A 12,052-nucleotide genomic window follows, 5' to 3' on the forward strand; every position below is an offset into this window, starting at 1 on the left:
TACGCCGACGTTTACTTCATTTCCTACGGTGTATTGAAACCCACCGGCGGCGAAGGCGCGCACAGCACTTGCCGCTCCACTGACCGCGCACTCACCCGCACACCTCCCAGTTCAACGGCGAGTTCGCCGCACAGCGATTGTGCTCCTTCCTATGTCAAAACGTCGAAACAGCTCGTCCGGCACGTCAAAACCGTCTTCATGCACCCTCTTACACCGTTGCTCGCGCGGCCACCGGCGATGTAAACAACCGCCATTTTCTGTCTCAAGCGGTTTAAGACCACTCGTTCCAATCCCGAAAAAATTAGGGGGCACTTTGACTGTCTAAAGTGCGTAAAGGCGAAAGCGTTTTCCGCACCACTTTCGCTGCTTCTGTGGCGCTGGTGGCGTCACATATAATTGAGTACTAATTGGTAGGTGATGACAAATCACTAATTAATGGTTAATTACTGACTAATGCCTGAATACTAATTAACTGCTAATTAATGACGCTTAAGCTTCACCTTTAGGAGTGGAACGCGACAGCGTGTTGTAGCGCTGCCAGGGAGTCCACGGAACGCCACCACCCGTTCGGCGCGATGCCTTGCCCTTTGAACGCAACGCTTTTTGAGGAAAGGAAATGGCGCAGTAATTCTCTGTCATCTCGGTGGACACCTGAACCGCACCGTACAGGAAGGGAGGAAGTGGGAGTGAAAGCAGAAAGAGAGGCCGTAATGAAGAAAATGAAAATTGTATTTGAGGAAAGGAAATTACGCAGTAAGTGTCTCACATATCTCGGTGGACACCCGTCAAAATTCAGGGGGTACTTTTTGGACCTAAAGTGTGGTCACTGATGTGTGGTTAAGATGTTAAGCTTCGCCTCTAAGAGTGGAACGCGACAGCGTCTTGCAACGCTGCCAGGGAGTCCATAGAACACCATCGCCCATTCGGTTTTACCCCTCGCTCGTCGGTAAATTGGTTTTTGAGGAAAGGAAATGTATCTGTGTCTCATATCTCGGTGGACACCTAAACCTCGCCGGAAGGGAAGGCAGGAGGATGAGAGTGAGCGAAGACACCGTATTCACTAGACGCGCCTTTGTTCGTTCCAAACCATCGAGCTGGCATGGCGGAGTGGTTAGCATGCTCGCCTCGCACTCCGGAGACCGGTGTTCGATTCTCGAACTCGACCAATTTCCTACTCGGTTTTATTTATTTATCTGGCGTGACTAGAAGGGTTAATTAGGCTAATTGGTTAATTAAGCATTAACTAAACTCAGTTCCACTACTTGGAGTATCACTTCATCCCTCTAATTGGTTGCATGTTTACTAGCCAAAGTACAATTGGCCCCGTTTGAAATTCGCGCACTGTGACGTCACGACCGTTTCGACCAACTGAAAAGCGTGACATTTCTGTCGACAACTCCTGCTTACAACGATGAGGTATTAAAGGCTTCCGCCTTAAAAATCGTCTCAATCGGCTCGCACAATTATGTAAGCAACGTCAACACTTCTGCACGTTTATGACGTCGGCCGGTGACGCAAAAAACCAATATGGTCGCTGGTCACGACCGACCAATAGGAACGGGGCAAATGGGACACTTTTTGAGACACTTTCCGATTGAGACGATTTTGAGCGACTCGTAATCGCGCCCCAGGTCTTTGTCAATAACGTAAACATTGCTGGCCAAGGATTTTTCTGCATAATGTTCACCCTGGGTTTCTGTGACCTCAAGTCGGTTGGACAGGGACGCTGTTTCTTCGAGTTCCGAGGCTTGACCATTGCTTGGTGATGAGTGAACACAAGAATGAGCAAGATCAAGTTGTGACCCTTGGTTGTGACCCGGTTCGTCCAGCGTTCCGCTGTGCGACTGCGGTATCAGCTGATCGCGGAGCTGCATTGCAGGAAAGCCTATCCTCGCTTGTTCTGTCACTTGGATCGTTTCCACAGGAAATTGTTCTTGCTGGCTTGTTTCTTCCTGTTCCTGCTGTATTTCTCGTACAGCTGAGCGCTGCCTACACAAGGAAGCAAAGTGACCAATTTTTCCGCAGAAGAAGCATGTCTTGCCTTGAGCTGGGCAATTAGACGCTGCGGCACTGTGACGACTTGATCCGCAACGAAAACAAGGCGACTGCCTTGAACGCTGATTTTGCGGTTGAAAATGCCTGATATTGGGTGGCCTCATAGATTGTTGCGACATTGACGGTGTTGTATATTTTGCGGAGGATAACTCGGACGAGTGTGCCGCGGACTGTACAGTCTATGTTGTTATTCTACAGCCAGCGACGGTGGTTGCTGACAAAAGCTCGGCGCTTGTGACGGAAAACGAGGACAAAATTGCCTGGGTGCCGGCCTTTGTGAGTACACTGGGTGATTCGATGTTGCTTTCCTTATGGGCTGAAGAGGGGCCAGAACTCTTGCGCATCGCGAGTCACCTGTTTGTACTCCAGCGCAATGCTAGACGCTCCGGAGAACGTAACTCGGGATCCTTCCAGCAAAAGTCGTTCTCTAACCCTTTGGGAAGAGACTCCTGTCACAAATCGTTCCCAGCATTTCTTCAGGAGCAGCATAATCACACAGCTGCAGCAAATCACGCAGGGCAGCTATGTACTCTGTGATTGACTCGCCCGGTAATTGCTGCCTGTTGTGGAATCTTTTCCGTTCCATCACTAGATTGGAAGGGGTGCTTAATCCTTGTTGCAGTAAGGCAACAGTTGACTTGTAGATGTCTGACGCGGCATCAGCTGTTCCTGTCGATGAGGGAGCATGCGTCTCACATTGAGATTCAGCGCCAGCGTCTGTCGATGAGGGAGCTAGCGTCTCACACTGAGATGCAGCGCGAGCGAAATAAATTCTCCTTCCTTCATCTCCTAGACTGTAGGAGGAGGGCTTTTTTGTTCTCGGCGGTAGCTGCCGACCCACCTGATACAGTCAGGTAAAGTTCAAAAGTTTGCATCCATTGATTAAATGGAACTGGTGGACGACCCGGATGCTGAAGAAATGGGTCCGGTGCGCGGACACCAGTGAAAGAAGAAAAAGCCATTTTGACAGATATTGGAAGTTTACAGATACTGGATAATGGAAGACGGAGAGTACGTGACCTGTTAAACGAACTCTGGAACCTGGCCGAGTTTGTTTTCCAAGTCAGCAGCGCTGAATACATTTGCTGCACGTTATCTTTATACAAAACCCCATACATAAAGTGAATACCCATCATGGCGAAACCGTTACTTTCGCTTCCACACATCAGACGCTTTGTTGAAGGATCACACAATATGCCTTTATTATAGCATCTATGGCAGCAGGCACGATAAAAGAAGTGTTCTTGTCGAGTTATCGGTAAATTGAAACAGCTAGATCTGGGTTTTTAACTTCACAGTGAATATGTCGATTCCTTCCTCTTATGTACGGTTGTCCATCTTCCAGGTCATCGCATATGACTAATACGGCAGGCCTCGCAAAACCATTTTTGCGCAGGGAAGAGCACTGCACAGGGTGCGGCTGGCGCATAGCAGTGGCGGATACCTGGTACTGCTCTGTGTCTTCCGTGGTGCTGTTTACAGAGCACAATCGACCATCAGTGTTCCTGGCCCACAATCGAAGAACCACCGATTGTCCATGTGCACACCACGAACATCGAGCACTTGGCCAAGGTATCCACCCGATACGCAAGCGGGGTGCAGAGCCGCCAGCTTCGTAGCGGGGACGGTGTCGATGTCTTCGGCGTGTCCGAGGTTGCCAGTCTTCGAGGTGGTGGTGCCGTGGATGTGACGCGGCTCGCCATTGAGCATCAAAGAGCCATTTGTGGACAACGACTGTTGCACTTGTTGAGCACGGGAACCCTCTGCCTGGTACTGCTCTGTGTCTTCCATGATGCACTTATCTACGGAGTATCGAGCCCCGGTGTTCTTCAGGGAGGCCCTGGGCCCACCGCCGAACGCCCGTGAAGCCATACCCTGGAGGCAGCAGGCGATGACCGTTTGGCTGTGGCGGTCACCCGGGACGTACAATAGTTGGAGTGAGACCCGAGCTGAGTCACTGTGCGGGCGACAGACGGAGCACGTTGAGGACCGCCAGGCACCAGGCATTATCGGCAAGACTGCTGACGCGTACGACACGCAGTGGGTAGGAGCAAGGGAACGTGCACCAGAAGCTAGAACGATTCTTCTTTCACACGAGATGATGATGATGATGATGTCCTCAGGCTCAATGACACATACCCACGTTGGCCGATTAGCCAGGGTGCATAGCGGATACAAACGCACTGATGTACATTATTTGGATAATTTTGTGACTTAGACTAGAATTTGTACCCAAAAATGGAAAAGAAAAAGCAGTGAATTCTCATTCTAGCGGAGGAATCTACCTGATGTAATTATATAGTCGAGAATATAATCGCACACTGGTTGCACTTCGCGATTGCTCCGAAGGAGAGAAGAATCGGGATAGAGATAGCCCTAACGGAGCGAAGGGGATCTCCAAGTACATTCTGCGGAGAGCAGCGAATCGCCGACAGAAGAGGAAAAAGTGATGTATGGACTGGTTGGTTGCTTTGTTTATGGGGTTTAACGTCCCAAAGCGACTAAGGCTATGAGAGACGCCGTAGTGGAGGGCTCCGGAAATTTCGACCACCTGGTGTTCTTTAACGTGCACTGACATCGCACAGTACACGGGCCTCAAGAATGTCTCCTCCAAAGAAATTCGACCGCCGCGGCCGGGATCGAACTGATGTATGGACTCAATTTCGCCACAAGACTCACAAATATTGGTCATAGATAACCGCGATATACGCATAGATATAGCCGCCGTATTCTGCAGCCCAACAGGGTCATGGACATATGGCCTTGAACTGTACATCCGCACACTCCAAGGAAATACCAGGTGCTGAAAATCCGCTGCAGCAAGGAGCGGCTTATGGCTCAAGTAGTAGAGATGCTGAAATCACTGAAAGCATGCTATAGTCGAGTAGACAGTATGTGGGACGAACGGGACAATAGGTACACCGAAGGCGGACTTTGCTAAAAAAACAGCCCTCTTATTAGGAACAATGTCACAGTGCTCAGGGACCCGGTGAAAGCGTACTTCTGTAATATGTGGGGGGAATAAAAAATTGAATAGAACGGCTCATAGCAGTATCCCTCGATTTTTCTAGCGCTCTCAAGACAGAAAGCCTGTCTGAAACCTGTGAGGTATACAGGGAGTCTCACGTAACCTGAACCAAGGATTAACAAAAAAAGTCATGAATACCTTCTTCCGCAAACGAGCAAACAGAAAGTGACTTGGAAGAGCCCCAATGGTGAGACTAAAAATGAAATAGACTTCATACTATGCGCTCACCCTGGCATCATACAGGACGTGGAGGTCCCCGGAAAGGTCCGTTGTAGCGACCACAGAATGATAAGGGCTCGTATCAACTTAGATTTGAAAAGGGAACAGAGGAAAATAGTGAAGTAGAAGGCTATTAACGAGTTAGCGTTAAGAGGGAAAGTAGAGGAATCCAGGATTTCGCTGCAGAACAGATTTTCCACTTTAACTGAAAAAGAGGACAGTAATGTTGAAACAGTGAACGATAATCTCACAGCTATCGTTACGGAGTGCGCCGTAGAAACAGGCGATAGGATAGTTCGACAGGATACCGGCAAGCTATCTCAGGAGTCTAAGGTCTGATCAAGTAACGCCAAAGCATGAGGACGTCTAACTCCACAGACAAAATAGAACTAGCAGAGCTACTGAAGTTAATAGATAAGCGCAAGGTAGCCGACATAAGGAAGTTTGACATGGAGAAAATCGAGCATGCTCTAAAGAGCGGAGGTAGCCTAAAAGAAGTGATGAGAAAACTAAGCATAGGTAAAAACCAGATGTATGCGATAAGAGACAAAGAGGGCAATGTCATTATCAATCTGGGTAAGGAAGTTAAAGTAACCGAAGAGTTCTATACAAATCTATACAGTAGTGAAAGTAATCAGAACATTACTGAGACAGGCAGTAGATCACAGCAATGGGACATCCCGCCAGTAACGAAGGAGGAAGTAAAGAAAGCCTTAGGAGCAATGCAAAGGGGGAAAGCAGCTGGTGAGGATCAGGTAACTGCTGATTTGTTGAAGGACAGAGGAGAGATAGTGCTAGGAAACCTAGCCACCCTGTATACGCAATCCCTTGAGACCTCGAGCGTACCAGGATCTTGGAAGAACGCTAACATTGTCCTAATTCATAAGCAAGGATACGTCAAGGACTTGAAGAATTACAGACCGATCAGCTTACTGCCCGTTGCCTACAAGGTGTTTACTGAGGTAATCGCTAATAGGGTCAAGAGAACCTTACACTTCAATCAACCAAATGATCAGGCAGGCTTTCGTAAAGATTCTGGACAATAGACCATATTCACACGATCAGTGAGGTGATACAAAAATGCGCAGAATATAACCAACCCCTATATATAGCCTTCATTGATTACGAGGAAGCATTTGACCCAGTGGAAACCTCAGCTGACATGCAGGTATTGCGGCATCAGGGTGTAGAAGAGTGTTACGTGAAAATATTGGAAGATGTTTATAACGATTGCAGATCTACCATAGTCCTCCATATAGTCAGCAATCAAATTCCAATAAGGAAGGGTGTCAGGCAGATAGACACGATCTTGCCAATGCTATCATGGCCTATTTACAGTAGGTATTTCGGGGCCTGAAATGGGAACAGATGGTGATAAGAGTTTACGGAGAATACCTAAATAATCTGCTATTCGCTGATCACATTGCCTTGCTAAGTCACTCAGGACACGAACCGCATATGCAGAAAACCAAAGTAATGTTCAACAACCTAGCAAGAGAACAGCAGTTCGCAATTCGTAGCGAGGTGCTGGAAGTAGTGAGAGAATATGTCTATTTAGGGCAGGTAGTGACCGCTGATCCGGATCATGAGAGGGAAACAACTGGAAGAATAAGAATGAGGTGGAGTACATATGGCAGGTTCTCTCAGATCATGAATGGCAGTTTACCAATATCCCTCAAGAGAAAAGTATACAACTCTTGTATCTCACCGGTACTCACCGTGGAGGCTAACTGAAAGGGTTCAGCTTAAGGACAACGCAGCGAGCTATGGAAAGAAAAATGATAGGTATAACGTTAAGAGACCGGAAGCGGGCAGCGTGCGGGAGGTAACAAACGCGGGTTAATGACATTCTATTCGACATCAGGATGAAGAAATGCGCTTGGGCAGGGCATTGAATACAGAGGCAAGATAACCGCTGGTCCTTAAGGGTAACGGAGCGGATTCCAAGAGAAGGCTAACGCGGCTGGGGCCGCCAGAAAGTTCGGTGGGCGGATGAGATTAAGAAGTTTGCGGAAACACGGAGGGCGCAGCTGGCAAAGGACAGGGTTAATCGAAGAGACATGGGAGGGGCCTTTGCCTTGGAGTGGGCGTCGAGAGGCTGATGATGATGACGATCAAATGAGTGCTCAAACTTCGTTCCCTCTCAGATTGCCCACGACTGTACATCACCGCGCATATTACCAGACCTGAGATCATCGCCCTACAGGAACTTCGCGTACACCCAACCTTGCCAAGTTGCAACACGTATTCCCAGACTTCATTCCAAGGCCCAGACTTGGAATTTGGTAACAACGCTACTTCGACGCACCCTCAATGCAACTGACCTCTCGCACGACAGTTAGTCCGTTTCCCACCACCTTCTTGAACTATACTGCCTCAAAATAGCGCGTGAAACACATATACGCTATGGTTGCTGAACGTCTGAACGTGTAAGCTCTGTGCGCGACCGCCAAACCAACTTCATGCTTTTAGTGCAGGCGCACGACCACGGTATACAAAGCCTCGTACTCGGAGACTTCAATGTGCATACCCCACGTGGAAATACGGCTGCACCACCCCAACAGGCCGCAAGCTAATGGAATCAATAGCTGAGGAGGAATGCGCCACGCTGACGGCGGGTGACCCCCCGACACGTATCGGCACGAGCGTCAGGCGGGGCACTACACTGGACCTAACATCCTCGCCCTCGAGGCACTAGGCAGCAACCACTGCATCCCCTCACTGAGCGGGAGGGAGCAAAGGCGAATCACGGACTAAACCGCCATGCGCAAAGCTCTCGGCGCTGCCGAACGGGATGAGGCCTAGTCTAGCGACGACAGCACAGTGACAGCAGCTAGAATCCACAAACCACACTACAAAAATTAAGTGCGGTTTAATTACTGCTGAATCTGGTTGGAGAGCGAAAGCTAGGGTGTATCAGGAAACTCTACACGGCTTGGCGTCTGTAACGGTGAGTGCGTTCCGAACACTGAACAGGCAGCGCGCCACCCTGGCATGTAGCAGTTAATGGTTGATCGCGAGAGTTTGCTCACCGCAACGAATGAACGCTGCGGCCGATTGCTGCAGTGCCACATGTCTGGCACACATTGTCAGCGCTAACGCATGCAGCCCACATCTCTCTCTCACCACCCCACGTACCTGAAAGCGCGATTCAGGCGTCCACTGAGCCAGGGAGCAAGTTGTGCGCACTTCTTTTCCTTAAAATCATTGGAGTCTAAACATTGTCAACGCCAACGCTACTGAACACAATGAACGCCGACGGCCTATGGCTTCAGTGCCGCGTTTCTGCCACAACTTGTCTGCCAACGTATGCAGCGCACATCTGTCACTATCGCCACATGGCTTAAAGCACGACTGAGGTGTCCACTGCCCCAGGGGGCCAGATATGCGCCCTTCCTTTGCTTTCGAAGCTCCCGCTCTTCATAGGCTTCGTAGCAGCGCGGCTAAGGCGTCCACTGTCCCAGGGAGCCACTTATACACCTTTTTTTCCCCTTTGCTTTATCTTAAGGTCAAATGAAGGTGAAATCACCAGACACGGTGACCTTGGCTTTACCTAGCGTAGTGAAGCTTTCGTTTCAAAAACTCAGCTCATGAATTCAGACAGTGACCATGAAAGTGTGCTGTGCCACATTGACTTTTGTGGTAATCCTATTGTTATCGTTGGTGTCTACCGGGCGCCCGGAGTTCACCATGACTTTATGTTAAAACTTTACGATCAGCTAGGTAATACCGAAGAGATAACATGATAATATCAGGTGATTTTAATCTTCCACGTGTTGAATGGGAATCGCTGATTGCTGGCACACATGAAGTACCAAGTGCAGACACTCTCCTGGACATGCTGTTAGCTTATAATCTTAAGTAGGTGGTTCTAGCCCCCCCCCCCCCCCTAGTGTAACTGAATCATCAGCTGCAGTGTTAGATCTAATCCTCTGTCCAAATAGCATAACAAACTGTACTACCGAAGTGCATGATGGAATCTCGGACCATAAATTGATATTTTTTTGTTGCTCGCTAGCAAGCCAATCACTGAAGATTGCTTCTATGATCGTAACGGTAAAAAATTTTGCTTTAGCGGATCATTCATTCATTCATTTTCTATTAGTAATTCTGTATATTAGTCTGGCTGTTTGGTGGACTGATCATTTGAGTTTATTGATTGTGGACGCGTTGCCCGAAGCCCGTTTGCAGCCTGATCCCCATGATCCTCATCTCCTGGACCTCTGTGACTTCCATGCCTGTCGTTAAGGGCGCGTTTTATTTGTGCTTGTGGAAGACCATAATCTTCGGCTTTTCAGGGGAGCATTCGAGGCCCGCTTCCTGGCATCTTAATCGATGACGTCTGAGGTCGCTTGAAGAGCGGCCTTAACTTCGCCCCCTTCGTTGTCCATACCATAATATCGTCAGTGTATAGGCTGTGCTGTACTCCTGGGATATTGGCCATTCTATCCGGGATCCTGATTAGTGCCAGAATTAAAAAAACGGAGACATGACAGCCCCCTGAGGGGTGCCCCTGATTCCCAGCGCTATTGAGTCGGATTTGATAGTGCCGAAGTGGAGTTCCACCGTACGCTCACTAGGGCCCAAACTTTAAGCCTTTCTCCCAGGGCTAATTTCGTTTAGGTGCTCTAGTATAGTAACTGCCAATTTACTATGCTCTATTCCTTTCTCACGTTAACTACTGTACTCTAGTATGGACAACAACCACTTAAAACAATTATGAACAAGCTTCTTGTCTTGCAAAGAAAAGTTATTCGTCTCATCGTAAACTTAGAACCAACGTCAAAATATTCAATCAATAATAACATCACTTAATATGATCCGTGTGGATAATATTTATGAATATCGCTTGTTACAATTAACTTATTTCGATTCGGCAGGTATGGGTAATTTCTTGGTAAAACTTGCATCTCTTGAACATCGCACTCCAATAGTAAACACTAAATGCACTGACACATGGACCCTACCACATTTTGGAACAGACTACAAATTACAATCCTTGGCTCATAATCTTCCCGTTTTTCTCAACAAATATAGAGACACTGTTGGTTTTAGTCCTAAGCAATTGAGAACCTACTTCGTGCAAATATAATATATCCATACATGTGTTCTTTAAATATTATACTCGCATTTACAAACTTTCTGCCTTGTTGAGCTTTTTCCATTGATTTTATTATTGATCAACTTTTTTGTTTTGTTTCCATCTCGTGCTACAGTGACGTATGCATTGTATAACACTGTTTAATGAACTTTTAGAATTTGCTGTTTGCTCCTGCTATGTTGTGTACTGGATTCCTGGGCCTTTGTCAAGCTGTTTGTACAGCTTTTAGCCCAGGCGACCATCCACTTCTTGGAAAATAAATTTGATTTGATTTGTATAATGGGAGACATTATCAAAGGCTTTCTTTACGTCAATAGCCAGGACGGCCTGTGTGTTTGCCTTTTTAGATCTGTTAATAATGACATGAGTCATTTGCAGCATGACGTCGTGCCTACAGAGTCCCCTTCTGAAGCTCACCCTGGTGTGCGGTAGGAGGGAGTAGTTTCCGGCTTAGGCTTCTAGTCCGATAAGCACAACGTACGTGCTCCATTACCTTGCCTAAGCAGAAGGTAAGAAAGATCGCCATAAGGTTATCAGGGTTTATCTTCTTGGGTTTGGGGATAAAAATCATCTTTGCAAGTTTGCAGGATTGGGGTATGCTACCATCTCCCAGCACTCATTCAAATAGTCCGTGAGTGCGGTGACCGATTTCAGACCTGGGTTACACAGCATCTTATTATTGATTTTATCTGGTCCGGGCGCATATTTCGTCTTGAGTTGATTCAGGGCGGCCCAGACCTCTCGTCAGTGAAAGGCTCGTTCAGAGTTGGGTTTTCGCATCCAGTGTATTTGGGGTCCAATTCGACATCTTGATGAGAGTTGACGTATTGGTCTTATAGCGACGACATCAGTTCTTCCCCGCTTCCCTGGTATGCGTGGATGACCTGTTCTGTGGCGTTTCTGGTGACTATCTTAGACTTAGCTGGGTCAAGAAGGTGGTGGAGAAGCTTCCACGTATTTTTGTGTCCCAGCTACCCGTTAAGCCTATTGCATACTTGATACTAGTTCTTCCTTGTAAGGTTAATGGCATGGTGTTCAATTTTCTTTTCAAGCTATCCAATACGTAGCTTGAGCCTTCGGTTCTCTGTTTCTTCCATTTTTTGAGAAAGAGAAGACGAAAACAGCCTGTGCCATGGCGCTCTTTGGACCCGGATGCCTTTGCGCCATGAAAATTCGCAGTCATCATCATGTACTAGAGTTGCGGTTCCGTACACGTCGAAAAAATTTTCAGTCCCTGATTTTGCTGACTGCGAATAACGAGACTTCCATTTTAGCGGCAAGAAATGATGTAAGTACATTCACCAACGAACGCACCAATGAAGCACCGTTCAGCGAAGGAATGCGCTCGCGTGCACGAGTTTCAACAAAGCTGTCTTCTTTGATTACTGCACTTTCTGCGAAACAAATATAGCTACGCCACGAAGTAAAGATATTTATTTTCGTCTCTACGCTCTTCATGAGTCTCAGTCACATCTTCGTAGATCTGTTTCTAAGTAGCGACCTCGCGAGAAAAAAAAAGCATCGTAAGAACATATGGTCAAAGTTAAGGCTCGACCAAAACGTTTCCGGGTAAATGCCCGTGCATCTTATTGATTTGCACAAAAACAAAGCTATAAAAATATGGGGTCGTTTAAATCGTCTTTAGAGAG

Source organism: Amblyomma mixtum, chromosome 3 (assembly GCF_055824585.1).
Source record: "Amblyomma mixtum isolate Tamu chromosome 3, ASM5582458v1, whole genome shotgun sequence".
NCBI lineage: Eukaryota > Metazoa > Arthropoda > Arachnida > Ixodida > Ixodidae > Amblyomma > Amblyomma mixtum.